The 18,560-nt window shown below is 37.1% G+C and overlaps 1 protein-coding gene and 1 pseudogene across 1 annotated transcript in view; one reads left to right on the top strand and one right to left on the bottom strand.

Moving 5' to 3' along the window:
- The window catches only part of FRK (fyn related Src family tyrosine kinase), a 115,175-nt gene that overhangs the window by 12,311 nt on the left and 84,304 nt on the right, over window positions 1–18,560 (top strand). The window lies entirely within an intron of this gene.
- Window positions 8,957–10,023, bottom strand: LOC115896887 (annotated as a pseudogene).

The following is an 18,560-nucleotide window of genomic DNA, read 5'->3' as shown; positions in this document are numbered from 1 at the left end:
CAACAAAAAATGAAACTTGGGACCAGGTGAAACATTAAGATAAAGACATGTTTTATATGGTAATTTTTATTGAAGCAGACAAGAAGGGAATGACTGAAACAGAGAGGAAGACAATACATTCAATTTTAGTTCATGTAGAATTTGAAGCCCTAGTAGAACATCTCAGTGAAAATGTCCAAAGGAAATTTAGAAACACAAAAGGCAAGGCAAAGAGCCAACTCTATTCTGTAAAAATTGATTTTGAATTCATTCACACCAAGGTGTTGTAGATGTCACAGTAATATAAGAACTGCAGAATATTTTAGACTTCACAAGGATTCTAAGAACCAAACAGTGAGAGTCTAACAGGAACAATGAGGCAAAGATCAAATCTTTAGATTTAAATAGCTATAGTTTAGATGAATAAGTGGTGTGTAAGTTGTAGTAATTGTCCCATCTTTTTGTGCTTCCTTGCATCTGCATTCTTGGGGTAGTCTCCTCCCACATTCATTCTTGGCTTTGCCAAATCACTTGCTTTGGCCAATGGGACAGTTGCAAATGTGACAGAATTGGAGACTTAAAAAGCACTTGCACATTGGAGTTTTCTTTCTTAGTTCTCTTGGAGTTCTGCAACTGCCATAAAAATCCGAAGCTAACCTCCAGGAGGATGTGAGACTATGTGAAGAGATGTCCTGCTGGCTCAGCTGACTCACCAGCTGACTGAGCAAGCCCAGATAAGATCAGTAGATACTATCCCAAAGTGGTAACCTTTAGACTCATGAGCTAATTAAATAGTTGTGATGGAGCAAAGCCTAACTAATACAGGGAAGAAAAAGGACCACTGAAGAAAACAATGATGAAAAATTCATCAAAGTGGAAACAAATCAAAGCATCTTTTTCAAAGCAAGGAGATAGAATGTCAATAAAGAGTTTTTGAGTTAAATACTAAAGAAAGGTCAAGGTACTGAGAAGGAGGGAAAGACCATTAGGTTTGCTGGATAATTATTTGGTAACACTGAAAGCAGTTTCATAAAGTAATGATGGGTGATAGCCCGTAGAAAAGAGAGTTATAAAGGGCAACTGGCTGCTCTGTCTGGAACTCTTCAGTGGGACGTTTAGGCTGAGTTGAACCACAGGAAAATAATTGTATGGGAGGGCTTCACATGTGGAACTTAGGTCCATCCTGATAATCAAAGCTGAGAGAAAACAAAAGCAAAAGAGGCAGTGAATCCCAGCACTTTGGGAGGCTGAGGTGGGTGAATCACTGGAGGTCAGCAGTTTGAGACCAGCCTGGCCAACATGGTGAAACCCCATCTCTGCTAAAAATTCACTACAAAATTAGCCAGGCATGGTGGCACACACTTGTAATCCCAGCTACTTGGAGACTGAGGCAGGATAATCACTTGAATCCAGAAGATGGAGATTGAGTCACTGCACTCCAGCCTGGGCAACAGAGCGAGACTCCATCTCAATAAAAAAAAGGAAAAAAAAAAAAGGAGACAGTGGAAAACAGCTGCCTTCATCTCTGTGTAGAGTCTGCAGGTTCCTAAAAAAAAACTGCACATGTCTGGTTGTGATTCATCAAAGGCTTGACCCTTTCTAGGGCATCAGATTTGGTAGGTATTCAGTATCCCCTGGTGGGTTGGATATTTGGAGGTTGGAGTAGAGTGAGGCTACTTTGAAGGTTCATCTTTAGCTCCATGGATTTGGCCTTCCCAAATGTATTAGAAAAATCCATAAGTTTTTCTCATGGGTGACCTCTCACATTTTGAGGTCATGTTGTGGGAAGAATGAGTTCAGTCCTAGGTCTTAAAGTAGAGGTAGCAAATGTATATATATATATATATATAATTCATGAAGAAGTTTGTGAAGGAAACTTCACAATACAGATATAGGACAGTAGATTATGGGGGCATTAGGATCACAACTTGGAAATACTGAGTCAGGTGTACTTGAATATTTAATTATAAACCTTGTATCTACATTTTAAATATCTTTCCCTCTCTCTGGTATACTAGTAGTATAAGTTAATAAAATAAAAATAATGCACTCAGATGTATCTATTCAAGGAATCTTTTTTTAAAATTATTATACATTAAGTTCTGGGATACATGTGCAGGTTGTGCAGGTTTGTTTCATAGGTATACACATGCCATGGTTGTTTGCTGCACCCAACAACCCATCACCTACATTAGGTATTTCTCCTAATGCACATTAGGTATTTCTCCTAATGCTATCCCTCCCCTAGACCTCCACCCCCCTACAGGCACTGATGTGCGATGTTCCCCTCCCTGTGTCCATGTGTTCTCATTGTTCAGTCCCTGCTTATGAGTGAGAACATGCAATGTTTAGTTTTCTGTTCCTGTGTTAGTTTGCTGAGAATGATGGTTTCTAGCTTCATCCATGTCCCTGCAAAGGACATGAACTCATCCTTTTTTATGGCTGCATAATATTCCATGGTGTACATGTGCTACATTTTCTTTATTCAGTCTATCAACAATGGGCATTTGGGTTTGGTTCCAAGTCTTTGCTATTGTGAACAGTGCTGCAATAAACATTTTGTGTGCATGTGTCTTTATAGTAGAATGATTTATAATCCTTTGGGGATATACCCAGTAATGGGATTGCTGAGTCAAATGGTATTTCTGGATCTAGATCCTTGAAGAATCACCACATTGTCTTCCACAATGGTTGAAGTAATTTGCACTCCCACCAACAGTGTAAAGCATTCCTAGTTCTCCATATACTCTCCAGCATCTGTTATTTCCTGACTTTTTAATGATTGCCATTCTAACTGTCATGAGATGGTATCTCATTGCGGCTTTGATTTGCATTTCTCTAATGACCAGTGATGATGAACTTTTTTTCATTTGTTTGTTGGTGGCATAAATGTCTTCTTTTGAGAAGTGTCTGTTCATATCCTCCACCCACTTTTTGATGGGGTTGTGTTTTTCTTGTAAATTTGTTTAAGTTCCTTGTAGATTCTGGATAGTAGCCCTTTGTCAGATGGATAGATTGCAAACATTTTCTCCCATTCTGTAGGTTGCCTGTTTACTCTGATGATAGTTTCTTTTGCTGTGCAGAAGCTCTTTAGTTTAATTAGATCCCATTTGTCTATTTTAACTTTTGTTGTCATTGCTTTTGGTGTTTGAGTTGTGAAGTCTTCACCCATGCCTATGTCCTCAATGGTATTGCCTAAGTTTTCTTCTAGGGTTTTCATAGTTTTAGGTCTTATGTTTAAGTCTTAATGCATCTCAAGTTAATTTTTGTATAAGGTGTAAGGAAGGGGTTCAGTTTCAGTTTTCTACATATGGCTAGCCAGTTTTCCCAACACCATTTATTCGATAGGGAATCCTTTCCCCATTGCTTGTTTTTGTCAGGTTTGTCAAAGATCAGATGGTTGTAGATGTGTGGCATTATTTCTGAGGCCTCTGTTTTGTCCATTGGTCTATATATCTGTTTTGGTAGCAGTACCATGCTGTTTTGGTTACAGTTGCCTTGTAGTATAGTTTGAAGTCAGGTGGCATGATGCCTCCAGCTTTGTTCTTTTTGCTTAGGATTGTCTTGGCTATACGGGCTCTTTTTTGGTTCCATATGAAATTTAAAGTAGTTTTTCTCTAATTCTGAGAAGAAAGTAAATGGTAGCTTGATGGGGATAGCATTGAATCTATAAATTACTTTGGACAGTATGGCCATTTTCATGATATTGATTCTTTCTATCCATGAGCATGGAATGTTTTTCCAGTTGTTTGTGTCCTCTCTTATTTCCTTGAGTAGTGGTTTGTAGTTTTCCTTGAAGAGGTCTTTCACATCTCTTTTAAGTTGTATTCCTAGGTATTTTATTCTCTTGGTAGCAATTGTGAATGGGAGTTCACTCATGATTTGGCTCTCTGTTTGTCTGTTATTGGTGTATAGGAATGCTTGTGAATTTTGCACACTGATTTTGTATTGAGACTTTGCTGAAGTTGCTTATTAAACTTAAGGAAATTTTGGGCTGAGACAATGGGGTTTTCTAAATACACAATCATGTCATCTGCAAACAGAGACAATTTGACTTCCTCTCTTCCTATTTGAATAGTCTTTATTTCTTTCTCTTGCCTGACTGCCTTGGCCAGAACTTTCAATACCATGTTGAATAGGATTGGCGGGAGAGGCCATCCTTGTCTTGTGCCAGTTTTCAAAGGGTATGCTTCCAGCTTTTGCCCATTCAGTATGATATTGACTGTGGGTTTGTCATAATTTACTCTTATTATTTTGAGATACATTCCATCAATACCTAGTTTATTGAGATGTTTTAGCATGAAGGGGTATTGAATTTTATTGAAGGCTTTTTCTGCATATATTGAGATAATCATGTGGTTTTTGTCATTGGTTCTGTTTATGTGATGGATTATGTTTATTGATTTGCATATGTTGAGCCAGACTTGCATCCCAGGGATGAAACCAACTTGATTGTGGTGGATAAGCTTTTTATATGTTGCTGAATTCAGTTTGCCAGTATTTTATTGAGGATTTTCGCATCAATGTTAATCAAGGATATTGGCCTGAAATTTTCTTTTTTAATTGTGTCTCTGCCAGGTTTTGGTCTCAGGATGATGCTGGCCTCATAAAATGAGTTAGAGAGGAGTGCCTCTTTTTCTGTTGTTTGGAATAGTTTCAGAAGGAATGGTACCAGCTTCTCTTTGTACCTCTGGTAGGATTCAGCTGTGAATCCATCTGGTCCTGGGGTTTTTTTGGTTGGAAGGCTATTAATTACTGCCTCAGTTTTGGAACTTGTTGTTGGCCTATTCAGGGATTCAACTTCTTTCTGATTTAGACTTGGGAGGGTGTATGTTTTCAGGAATTTATCCATTTCTTCTAGATTTTCTAGTTTATTTGTGTAGAGGTGTTTATAGTGTTCTCTGATGGTATTTTGTATTTCTGTGGGATTAATGGTGATGTTCCCTTTTTCATTTTTTGTGTCTATTTGATTCTTCTCTCTTTTATTCTTCATTAGTCTGTCTAGCAGTCTATGTATTTTGTTAATCTTTTCAATAAACCAGTTCCTGGATTCATTGATTTTTTTTGAAGGGTTTTTCGTGTCTCTATCTCCTTCCGTTCTGCTCTGATCTCAGTTATTTTTTGTCTTCTGCTAGCTTTTGAATTTGTTTGCTCTTGCTTCTCTAGTACTTTTAATTGTGATGTTAGGGTGTCAATTTTAGATCTTTCCTGCTTTCTCCTGTGGGCAGTTAGTGCTATAAATTTCCCTCTAAACACTGCTTTAGCTGTGTCCCAGAGATTCTGGTATGTTGTGTCTTTGTTCTCATTGGTTTCAAAGAACTTATTTATTTCTGCCTTAATTTCATTATTTACCCAGTAGTCATTCAGGAGGAGGTTGTTCAGTTTCCATGTAGTTGTGTGGTTTTGAGTACGTTTCTTAATCCTGAGTTCTAATTTGATTGCACTGTGGTCTAAGAGACTGTTTGTTATGATTTCTGTTCTTTTGCATTTGTTAAGGAGTGCTTTACTTCCAATTATGTGATCACTTTTAGAATAAGTGCAATGTGGTGCTGAGAAGAATGTATATTCTGTTGATTTTGGGTGGAGAGTTGTATAGATGTTTATTAGGTCCGCTTGGTCAAGAGATGAGTTCAAGTCCTGAATATCCTTGTTAATTTTCTGTCTCATTTTGGTCTGTCTGATATTAACAGTGGATGTGAAAATCTCCCACTATTATTGTGTGAGAGTCTATGTCTCTTTGTAGGCCTCTAAGAACTTGCTTTATGAATCTGGGTGCTCTTATATTGGGGGCATATATATTTAGGATTGCTAGCTCTTCTTGTTGCATTGATCCCTTTGCCATTATGTAATGCTTTTCTTTGCCTTTTTTGATTTTTATTGGTTTTAAGTCTGTTTTATCAGAGACTAGGATTGCAACCCTCCTTTTTTTTTCTTGCCATTTGCTTGGTAAATATTCCTCCATCCCTTTATTTTGAGCCTATGTGTGTCTTTGCACATGAGTTGGGTCTCCTGAATACAGCACCTCAATGAGTCTTTAATCTTTATCCATTTTGCCAGTCTGTGTCTTTTAGTTGCAGCATTTAGCCCATTTACATTTAATGTTAATATTGTGTGAATTTGATCTTGTCATTATGATGCTAGCTGGTTATTTTGCCCGTTAATTGATGTAGCTTCTTCACAGTGTCGATGGTCTTTACAATTTGTTATGTTTTTGCAGTGTCTGAAACCAGTTTTTCCTTTCCATATTTAGTACTTCCTTCAGGAGTTCTTGTAAGGTAGGCCTGGTGGTGACAAAATCTCTCAGCATTTGCTTGTCTATAAAGGATTTTATTTCTCCTTTGCTTATGAAGCTTAGTTTGGCTGGATATAAAATTTTGAGTTGAAAATTATTTTCTTTAGGAATGTTGAATATTGGCCCCCCACTCTCTTCTGGCTTGTGGGGTTTTTGCAGAGAGATCTGCTGTTAGTCTAATGGGCTTCCCTTTGCTGGCAGGCAGGAATGTATAAGTCTGCTGAAGCTGCACCCATAGCCGCCCCTTTCCCCAGGTGCTCTGTTCCTGGGAGATGGGAGTTTTATCTATAAGCCCCTGATTGGGGCTGCTGCCTTTCTTTCAGAGATGCCCTGCCCAGAGAGGAGGAAGCTACAGAGGGATTCTGGCTATAGCAACTTTGCAGAGCTGTGGTGGTCTCTGCCCAGTTCAAACTTCCTGGTGGCTTTGTTTACACTGTGAGGGGAAAACCACCTACTTAAGCCTCAGTAATGGTGGATGCCCCTTCCCTGACCAAGCTCTAGTGTCCCAGGTCAACTTCAGACTGCTGTGCTGGCAGCGAGAATTTCAAGTCAGTGGATCTTAGCTTGCTGGGCTCTGTGGGGGTACAATCTGCTGAGCTAGACCACTGGGATCCCTGGCTTTCAGCCCCTTTTCCAGGGGAGTGAACAGTTCTGTCTTGCTGGTGATCCAGGCACCACTGGGGTATGAAAAACACTCCTGCAGCTAGCTCGGCGTCTGCGCAAATGGCCGCCCACTTTTGTGCTTGAAACCCAAGTGGCATAGGTACCCGAGGGAATCTCCTGGTCTGTGGGTTGTGAAGACTGTAGGAAAAGAGTAGTATCTGGGCTAGAGTGCACCATTCCCCATGGCACAGTCCCTTACGGCTTCCCTCAGCTAGGGGAGGAAGTTCACTGACCCTTTGTGCTTCCCAGGTGAGGTGATGCCTCATGCTTCTGTTTGCCATCTGTGGGCTGCACCTACTGTCTAACTAGTCCCAATGAGATAAGCCCGGTACCTCAGTTGGAAATGCAGAAATCACCCACCTTATGTGTTGATCTTGCTGGGAGCTGCAGACCGGAGCTGTTCCTATTTGGCCATCTTACGCAAGACTTGATCCAAGATGCTTCAAGGAATCTTTTATACACAAGAACAACACATGATCCTCTTTGCACTTTCCTAGAAGACAGATAGGGAATGAATTAGGAAGCCCTGATTTTCTTTTCTGGTATACAGTGGTTATAGAGTATTCCTCTGTTTAGCCTTAGGCTGTTATAATCCAGAGAATACAGTGATATTTCATATAAAAACAATAAAAAAAGCAACTCAATACCTTGCATTTGTGTTATGCAATAGTTTATAGCAAAACAGACAGGTACTTGTTTTGATGCTGAATCACTTTGAACTCTGTGCTATCTTATCAAAGTCTAACAGGGAAGTGGTAGTTTAGGAAAATGGAAAGTCATGCTATTGATTTCGTAGGTCCTGGGAAAATGATAGAAAACATTGTTACATAATAATTAGTGAAGACCAAAGAATCCCCATAGATAATTTTTCACTTTTGAAAATTTTGGTGTTTAAAGAAATTTCTACTATCTTTTAAAGCATGAATCTCCATTATTCAAAATTTTTAGTATTATAAAATATTCTAGTTTATTAATTTTAACTTAAAAATATATTTTATAAATACAAAATAATATATGTAACTTTCAGGTGGGTTCTAAAGCATAATAATTAATGAACATCCATATAACCAGCTAGCCCAAGACTTAGACTATTACTAGTAGTGAGCCTATGAGTTCTTCCCCTGTTTCCATTGTCAGAGTAAAACCTTTTTCCCAGAAGATGTTGATAACACCTAAATTTCTAATAGCAAAATACTAGAATCAATTCAAATGTCTATTAATCGGTGAGGAATAATTTATGGCTTATTTATTGAATAAAATATTATACAAGATTAAAATAATGACTTGAGTGATGTATAACAACATGGATGCAATTTGGAAGCATAATGTTGGGTGAAAAAAGTTTCAAGAAACTACCTGTAACATGATTCTATTTTTATAAAGTCCACAAATAAGGAAAACCAAATAATATATTGTTTGGCAATGTATGTTAGTAAACTATAAAATATAGTAAGAGAATTATAAATGGATTGCTATTAGATTTACTTATTTGAGTATTATAGATTCTATACTTCCATAGGACATTATTAGAAGAAATTATTAGATGTCACTTACGCCATGAAAAATAAAGGTAGCTAGTATGCTGGCCATAAGGTCAAATATAGACATTGTGATTGCACATATGTAGTTCATAACTTTACCTTCTTTACACAATTATTTTCACTAAATTATCCCTTAATATTATGCTCTCAACATAAATAAGAAAGACATAAAAACAGGTTTTGCAGTTTCTGCTGTCATTATTCACTATGACTTTTAAAACTTCCCCCATGTCCATTCTAATGACAAGAATCCTTAATATGTAGATCATGGACTCCTAGAGGTTCCAAGGATAGGCTTGAAACAGTTCATGAATCTCTGAAATGTCTATAAAATTTCTGTGATTTTCTTTTTCCTTTTTTTTTTTTTTACTGCCAGGTGTTTATTCCCTTACATGTGGGTGGTTCACATACACAGCACACACAGGTGCGGACACTGTGGGAAAGGGCAGCACTCCTGGCTTCAGAGGGGAGGATCTTAGCCTCAGGGTGTAAGAAGGGAGAGGATGGTTTCTCTCCTGCCCTCACTAGGGCCTAGGGGACCCAGCAGCAAATTCCACCCCTTCCACCTCTCAGCCAAGGAGAAGCCACCTTAGTGACATCTAGTTCCAAGGTTATACTAAGCGTAGAAGGGAGTGGCCTGGTCCCAACCATTACAGGGTGAAGATATAAATGGTAAAGGAAGGTATAGTTTGGATGAGGCCACAAGAAGGGGCAGATGACACCATCAGAAACATGCGCAGGAGAGGGGCAGTTACTGGGTTTCTGGGCTGCTTAGTCCCTGGCTTGGGAGGAAGGACAGGGAAGATGGATGGGGCTCATTGGCATTGATGATGTCCACGAATTTGGGCTTGAGGGAAGCATCACCCACGAGGAAGCCATCCACCTCAGGCTGGCTGGCCAGCTCCTTGCAGCTTGCCCCGATCACAGAGCCTCCATAAATGATACCGGTGCTCTGAGCCACCGCATCAGAGACGTTGGACTTAAGCCGTTCTTGGAGCTTCTCGTGTATTTTCTGGGCCTGCTAGGGTGGTGCAGTCTTGCTGGTACCAATGGCCCACGTGGGCTCATAGGCCGGGATGACCTTGCTCCAGTCCTTCACGTTATCTGCGATGACCTTCTGCTCGAAAACTAACTTCTCAGTGATGCCACTGCCCTTTCAGCTAGCTTCTCCCCAGTGCAAGCGATTACTCTGAGTCCCTCTGCCAGAGCATGAGTCACTTTCTGCTCAATCAGCTCATCTGACTCCCCAAAGACATGCCACTCTTTGAGTACCCCAGGACCCCAGACTGGCTTCGCAGTCTTTGATCATGCCAGGGTGATCTCCGCAGTAAAGGCCCCGTTAGTTACTTTGTAGCAGTTCTGCGCAGTCACAGCAATCTTCAGCTCTGGCTTCTGGGGCAAAGTCGATATAGGCAGCGTGGGTAGCGCAAACCACCTCAGTGTCGGCCGGCACCTTGGCGGCGATCAGAATGCCGATGAGCGCCACCACTCTTCTTCCGTCCGTTCATCTTCCAGTTCCCCCAGGAAGAAGTTCCTGGAGGGCGCCATGGCGCTGGAGCTGAGGCGCTGAAGGTCAGTGCCAGCCTTCTGTGATTTTCTAGGCTGGGGATTATAGGTTTCATGATATTCTAAAAGGAATCATGTTAAAAAAAATGTAAGAACCTGTGTTGTAAGATTAGTATGGACAAAAGTTTAAAGTTCGTTTCTCTTGAAAAATTGATTTGCTTCCTCATAGCAGATACTAAAAATTTATTACACATCACAGTTTTCTTTATTCTTAGCCACTAGGAAGCTCAGAGTTCACCTAATGCTTATTCATAATAACCATATTTGTCTTTAAGTCTGGCTTATTTTCTTCCTTTTCACACTTCCTTTTTTTTGAATTCTTTTAAATTCTTATTCTATAGAACATATGTGGAGTTTTATAGGCATCTGCTGTTTTAACCTGCTGTAATACATGAATAATAATGATCAGTCTTGACATGTTTTACATTTTAGAACCTTAAATTATAAAGAAAAAGGAATATTATATCTTAATCTATACACTAATTAAAAAATACATTTTTAAATTGTCTTTCTGAGCTTGGTTGGAAGACTAATTGTAAACCAAACATGACAGGCTGCTTGATAGAATTGTAATTAATGAATGTTGGCCAGAAACCTCCTCTAGCTACTTCCTTACTTGGCTCCCATTTTGCTTCTCTGGCTCTCATGCTGGTTGGTGCTGTCTCTTCTGCCTCTTACCTTGTTTATCCCATTGCTTTTCAATTCTAACTGTGCACATCTTTGCTAGAGAATTTGACACAAGCTCCCTGCGCCTTTCCCTCATTTGTGGGTTTGTACACATGTGTAGCATTCATTCTGTTTTCCTCCAAATCTGCAAAGCAAGGCAGGAAAGTGCCTTCAGTTGGGCCTTTCTTTACTCTACCTGAATGAGACCCAGGTGCAGTAGAGGAGAAATACGAGGTGTAGAGAAAACAATCAAGACAAAGAAAAAGAGGAGACACATTAGCTTAAAATGTGATTTAAAAAGGCAGGTGAATTTTTAGTAAACATCAGAAAAGAAGATGTTTATTAAACAAATGACCCCAAAGGCGAAAATAAAAGAAATAAGCTAATGTTTAAGGAAAACGAGTAAGGTGAGAATGTGTGAGAAACTATAGAGAATAAGAAAGGACTTACTAGTAGACAGATAATAGTATGCATTAGCTGAGGGAAGATTGGATATGGGTATTGTGCTCAGTATGGAAATAAGTCAGACAAATATGGGCATGCCAGAAAGTTCATGATTCTCTGCTTACATTATTTTAATTATATTTTTAAAATCCCTAGAGCTTTTGCTCCTTTACTATTGGGTCTGTAGTGTAGAAAATGAAATTCTAATCATTGTCATTGAAAGTGAATTAAGCCCATTTCTTTCCTCATTCTACTTTCTTTATATCAACCAAATGATCTATTACACTTTGGTGTTGTTTATCTTTCTCAATGTAAAAAGAAAGCTATGCACAAAAATACAGACACCTATTGTACAGGCAGTGGAACCAAGTAAGAGACTTCAGGGACCTAAAATTGAATTTGTTAAAGCAACTTAATAGTAATATAAAAAATCTTTTACATTTGCTAATGGGAAATTGGCTGTACAGGCATTTTAAAGGCAGTAAAACTAAAGACTTCTGTAGGGAATTAGAGTAAGTTAATAGCTTTGCTTGGCTGAGTGATTAAGAAAGTCTACAAAGAAAGCACTGATACATTTGGGTGTGCCTGACATTCTCCATTAGGACAAACCTGAAGTATGTGTTATTTGCTGATATTCAAAGAAATACTTGATATTCAACGAAATACTATGTTAATAATACTAAAAGTAACTTTTTTTCCATTGGCATGCTCACATGTACAATATGAAATTGCTTTTTGAGGAGTTAAAGGAATACATAATTGAACTCGGATTGGAGAAGGTTTATATGTTTCTGCACCGTTCCAATGTTGACATAGGACAGTGCTCATTGAATTTGCTCAATATATCTGTACATTTACATTTACAGTTAAGTACATTGATATCTATGTTTTAACATTGTTTTACTTATTTAATGAATATTTTTTTTTTCCTTTTCAAAAGGATATTACCACCTTGTTTGACTTTGAAAGTCACTTCCCAGAAGCTAATTTTCTCAAATGCAAGGGAAGACTCTCTCCCAGGAATCTTTGCGCAACAGTTTTGGGATGATATCTCAAAAAGGATTTTGTTTTACCATTTCTATCACATCATTGTACACTGACAGATCATTGAGCACACTTGGGTGATTCAATTTGGTACAGAGGATATTATGAGAAAAATGATCCCAAATTATTTTTCAAACTGATGTTTTTTGTTATCCATGTGACATTATATTTTACCAACTTTTGTTTACTATAATTTTGTACCACAGTATAAATAATGAATATTTTAGTTTGATCCAGCAGTAAGTAAGTATATTTGCTGAGGGCAATCCAAGTAATTGGCTCACTGCATTCCTGAAGCTTATCTTATCAAACAGATATCAGACACTGCTGAAAGATGGAGGTGGGAGGAACTATCCCTGTTACTCAAGGATTTGTTATAGAAAGAGGCTTTGTCTAAGCAAAGAAGGAAACTCTGTCATTTCTTCTTAAGTTGCTGATCTAGTTTAAGAAACAAAGTATATTTGCTCAAACTTATTTTTTAAAAAAGTGCAGGCAGCTCTCCCACTGTTTGTTCCTTTTCCGTCCAGACATTTTTCCTAGAATGGAAAACTGAAATTAAATCACTTTTAATGGAAGTTAGGGTAATGGTGATTGAGAAAGAGAGCCAGATGAAGAGAAAGAAAATAGATAGCATTACAGGATGGAGGAGAAGAAGGATAAGAATGGGGAGAAGGCAATACTTAAATTTCTATTATAAAAAGAAAGTAGCAAGTGTTAAACAATCTCTCTCTACTGTAAATAGAAACCATAGAAACAGACATTCACCTGCTCTCTATTTATTTGTGGGTAGTTGTTGCAGCAACTGAGTACTTGTTAGCCAGCGATGTTGAAATAAAAATGAGTACAGTAGTGATTAAGGAAAACATTTAAGAATTAACTCTACTAATAAGCCAATGAGTTGATAGTTTGATTTTAAGGAATGGCTACACAAAGTGTATAACAATTTTCCTTGCTTCTTCATTTTTTGATTTAGGCATTGGTTATATTTAATCCAAATTTATTACCTATCATGCGCTAATACTTTGCTAGTGAGTTATATTAGCAGATTATAACTTTGAAACAGAATTTTCATTCAATGTTATTATGTAGAGAGTTTCTGAATGTGTGTTTTTGATGGATATGTAGGTGTGAGTAATGGTTGTAGTTATATTGGGAAAGAATAAGACTGTTAGAAATTTTATAATGTGGATGATTCTTAAGCATTCTGTGACGTCAACTGAAGTTGGATATTTGTGTATTGATTTCTTAGAACAATTTTTGACCTCTCTTAAAGTCACCACTATAACTTAACTTCTGATTAGTAAAGAATTAAATTATTTGTCAGAACTAAATTCTTCTTGGAAGGCCAAGCAGCAGCAAACAAAATCGGTATTCTTAACTCTTAAAAACAACTCTTGACTCTACTTCCCCTCTGATTACTGCACGTGAATCTCTACTATACAGCAAAACTCTGAAAAAGTTGTCTATACTCAGGGTCCTGTTTTTTTCTTCTCTCTCTGATCCCCCACACCACAATTTTAAAATTTTTATTATAAAAAAGTTCAAACATATAAAAAGGATAGCGAACAGTACCACCAGGTACCGTTACTCAACTTCAACAATTCTCAACATATGGCAATCTTATCCCATCCTTATATTAGTATTTCTTCTTCCCACCCAATCTCTACCCACTATGGTGTTATTTTGAATCACATCCTAGACATCATATAATTCTATCTGTAAATCCTTTTGTAAGTGTATCTAAAATACACGAAATAATCTTAATAAGCAAACGTAATTATAAAACAATCACCCCTAAAAAGTAAAAAAAAAAAAAACCCTAATATTACCAAGTATCCAGGGTAAAACTTCTCACAGTTTTAGTTTGTTTTTTATGATTTGTTTGAATCCAAATTTTTGTGGGTATATCTTGTTGTTGCTTGTTCATCCACATAAAGTCCATTTGTTATAATTGGTTGATTTGTCTCCTTTAATCTCGTTTAATATGGATCTTCTCTCTGCGTTAGTTTCCTTGCAATTTATTTCCTTTGCCTGTGGAGTTTCCCACAATCTGAACTTGCTAACTCATTCTCTCTTGAGCACACTGCAGTTAGACTATTCTTACTACTCTGGGAAGCTGCTCTTATCAAAAGTCACCAAGGAAATTTCACATTGTAATACCTGTTGGTCAGTTTTTAGTCCTCATTTTAGTTATCTACATTATTCTTGATGTATAATAATTATACATATTTATGGTGTACATGTGATATTTTGATTCATGCATACAATATGGAATGATCAAATCAGGGTAATTGGGATATCCATCACCTCACTGATCGATTCTCCGTGTTGGGAACATTCCAAATTCTCTCTTCTAGGTATTTTGAAATATATAATTACTGTTAAGTATAGACATCATACTGTGCTGTTAAACATTAGAACTTATTCCTTCTGTCTAACTGTATGGTTTTACCCAATAAACCTCTGTTCATACCCTTCCCCACTACTCTTCCTGGTCTCTGGTAACCACTGCCAACATTGTTTACCACTTGATAACTCATTGTCTTTAATAAACTTTCTTTAATTGATCTCCAGTACAGCTGATCTCCAGGTTGCCTTCTATACCACTGGCTGAGACATTTTTTGCTGATTCTTTCTGTTTTACTACTAAATGTCAGAGTGCCCCAGAGTGCTAACTCTGGTTCTCCCCTCTCTCTGTCCTCACTTTCTTGGTCATCTCATTCAATTTGAGACATGTATACTCAATGATCTACTTGACATTGCCATATGCAAATGGAAGTTTTCAAATTCCAGACATTTCCAATAACTCTCAAACTGAGCTCTTGCATTCATTCCATGACCCAGTCCCGCAAAGTTTCCCCCAGCTCTGTCAACAGCAAATATCCTCCATTTGCTCAGGTCAAATACCTTGGAATCATTCTGATTTCCATTTTCTTTTCATGCCTCATTTCCAGACACATTGCTTTGCCTCTTCCTTCGGCAGTATCCACAAATGAACCGTCTCTTACCAGCTCCTGTCCCCATCTGGTCCAACCCACCTTGACCTTTCAATCTGGCTTAGAGTGATAGTTTCTGTAACCCTTATCTTAAATACAGGCTATGCTTAACCCGGCAGGCAGAGTGACCCCATTAAAATGCCAAAAAATTAAAATTACTTCTCTGTTCAAAATCCTCCAGCAGTTTTCTATCTGACTTAGAGCTGAATTCTGAGTCTCCTTGCAGGGACTTTCAAGGCCCTAGTTATCTCTCATTTACACCATCACTTCTCTGACTTAATTCCTCATTTCTTTTTCCTTGGCTTTTTCGACTTCTGCCACAGGACTTTTATGGGGCAGAAAAGTAGACACCAAGTTGAAAAATGATTTTTATAAAATTTGTTTAGAGCCTAAATTTTAAACTTTGTTGTTCAATAAATTTGTACAAAATAAAGAGAAAAATAACTGACTCAATTAGAATTTAAAAGCTGAAGAACTATTCTCATAGGTGTCATACCTTGCTCTATCCTGAACCACTGATCTATGGGCTTAGGCCAAATTAACCCTAAGTAATTTACTTTTATATTAGAGGGAAAATGTCTTCTTTTGGTCCATGTATATGTACATTTATCCTGAGGATATTGGTGAACATAGCCAGTTTCAAAGTCTATTGGTATTGTGGGAATGGCTATTATTCTTACTTAGATATTTGAATTGAAATGTAACCTTTTAATCACTTGTGCTGATGTTTCATCTCTGCCTGGCAGTTCAAATTGATTCTTATTAATAAGTGGCTGCCTGTGTTCCATCATACAGTGTGGAGAACACAGTCTTTCTTGCTCAAGGATGCTGAGTTCAAGAAAGGACAATCTGAGAGGTGAAAATAGTCTCTAGTATTTCTAAAAATGACATCAAAAGGCTATGTTATTAATAAACAGATTTCTAGATTTCAGTCCTAGGCATTTCACAACCCTCAATTGCATTTGTTTTTCTCTTTTTTCCATATTTTTTAAATTTTTATTTTTATTTTTGCTTATCACAGGCAAGAATTCCATTATATATGTCTGCAAAGAAGAATTTTTTTTTCAATGAATTGAATGCAAATATATACACACCTAAAAAGAAAGTTGTAAACATGGAAAAACAATGTGAATCAATTCTGTGGTGCTATTACATAAAATTGCTCTCTGTATCTCAAAGGTGTTTCTTTTGAGAAACACCTCAAGAAATTAAACATAGCCATGAAATATAAATGAATATGTGTTTGCGATAATGCTACTTGACATTTTAGTTGTAATTAACAGAACTTCCAATATTAACCAACATTAATTAACAATGTAAAGTGTTTAAACATAGATCGTAATAACAATGCTGAGTGGATTATGCACATTCATCAATACACCTCATGTTTATTAAATATTTCTCTTCAAATTCTGTATTATTAAGCAAACTTATTAAACCTGCCATGTGAATGTTGATTTTTTTCTATACTTATTCTCTAATGATCACTCCTTCCTTAGGATATTGTGGTGTTGGAGGTAGGCTGCATGTTTGCCCCTTTTTCTCTTGGATGTTGATCTTTTCTTATTTACATGTAAGAGAACATTGTAAAGAAAGCATCTCTTTTTTCTGACGTGTTGCAGATAATGTTTTTCAGTTTTAGCTTGCCTTTTGTCTTTTATTATGATTTTTTTGCTACACAAAATTTTAAAATATTTCTATAATGTTGTCTATTAGTCTTTTGCTTTATGATTTTTACCTGTGTTGATTTTCTCAGAAAAAATTTATTGTCTTACATATGCTCCATATGTGGAAGACTCTGAGAAATGATATACAGTTCCTGACACTGTAGGCCTTAGAATACAGTGAGGGATTCATTTTATTAGGAAGGAACCTTGTGTTGGAAATTTTTCTACAGCTTCCTCTTGTGTATATTTTGGATATAAATTTAGTTATAATTTCAGAATTATGGTGACGGTTTGTTAGAATGAAGTAATGATAAATCATTGTCTGTAAGTCTGGGAAAATCTTTTAGGAATTTAAAATTATCTGAGAGCTTGGGATAGTTTTCATGTGAATGATCATATTGTTTCTCAAAATAAATTTTATTCCTAATCTGTTGTTTCATATTTCACAGGTAAATTGGTTAAAGATAACCAAGTCATGGTGTATTTTTATAACACTTTCATCTTTTAAGAAACAAATGGACAGAAACCTAACCGAATCTATTTCTAGCTGATCTTAATGTAATTTTGATGTCAGACTTGGAGGTCATATGGCTTTGTGGGAGTCCATGGACTCTAATTCTGATTGACTAAGACATGTACAGATCCATTGAGTTTATTTCTTACTCCAAATTGGGGTGATGTGGAGTTTGGAACATAAATTAAAATTATTGTTCTGAATGTGTACTCGTTTCTCTGCCATCCAAATTGTTCAATGTCCAGTTTAAACCTAACTTCCTGCATGACATCTCTTCTCAACCATTAGAGCTAGATGTGATTTTCCTCCTCTCTGAAATTCACTGAAGTATTTTTGGCACAAAGTAATATGTTGTGTTATAATGACATTTTTGAATGTTACTAAAATATATTTTTCAGGCGATATATGTATAAGAAATTTATTATACAAAAGTAAAATACCTTAGTTTGCATATGCACATGTTTTCTGCATGAAAGTAATCAGTGTACATATTCTACTTTTATACTTCTATGCATTTTAAGGTGCTACCAAGTCTTCAGATTAATTTTTCTGATTTTCATATTTCTGTCAGTGAATGAATCATAATTTATTTAACCCTCATCTTAACAGTTAGCATTTAGACTTTCTTACACTTTTTATTTTTCTAATGTTTTGAATAGCATAGCAACAAATTTCCTTCCATATAAAGATTTGTCCATGTTTTACATGATTTCTTAAGGATAGAGTCCAAGAATCTGAATTATTGAGCCAAAGGATGAATGATTTAAGGCTCTTACTGCTTATTGCCAAATATGTTTGTAAAGGATCTTACTGACCCCACAGGTTAAGGACTTAGTCCCACAGGAGTGTCCTCTACTGCAGATACCAGCTACAATCCCCAGGTTGTGACCTATGCTTCTGACCAACTAGCTATAAATTGGGTGCTTCCCATGACCCACTCTTGGGGTTTGATTAGTTTGCTTGAGTGACTCACAGAACTCAGGGAAACACGTTTACCAATGTATTCCAAAGGACATTGTAAAGGATACAGATGAACAGTGTGATGAAAGAGATTCACAGGGTGAGGTATGGGCAAAGCAGTGGAGGGTTTCCACACTCTCCCAAATGCACTACCCTCCAGACACATCCACGTGTTCAGGGATTTTTTTATGGAAGGTTTGTCACTTGGGTATGATCAATTATTAGATC

Source organism: Rhinopithecus roxellana, chromosome 4 (genome assembly GCF_007565055.1).
Source record: "Rhinopithecus roxellana isolate Shanxi Qingling chromosome 4, ASM756505v1, whole genome shotgun sequence".
NCBI lineage: Eukaryota > Metazoa > Chordata > Mammalia > Primates > Cercopithecidae > Rhinopithecus > Rhinopithecus roxellana.
This window is presented reverse-complemented; position numbering and strand designations above follow the sequence as displayed.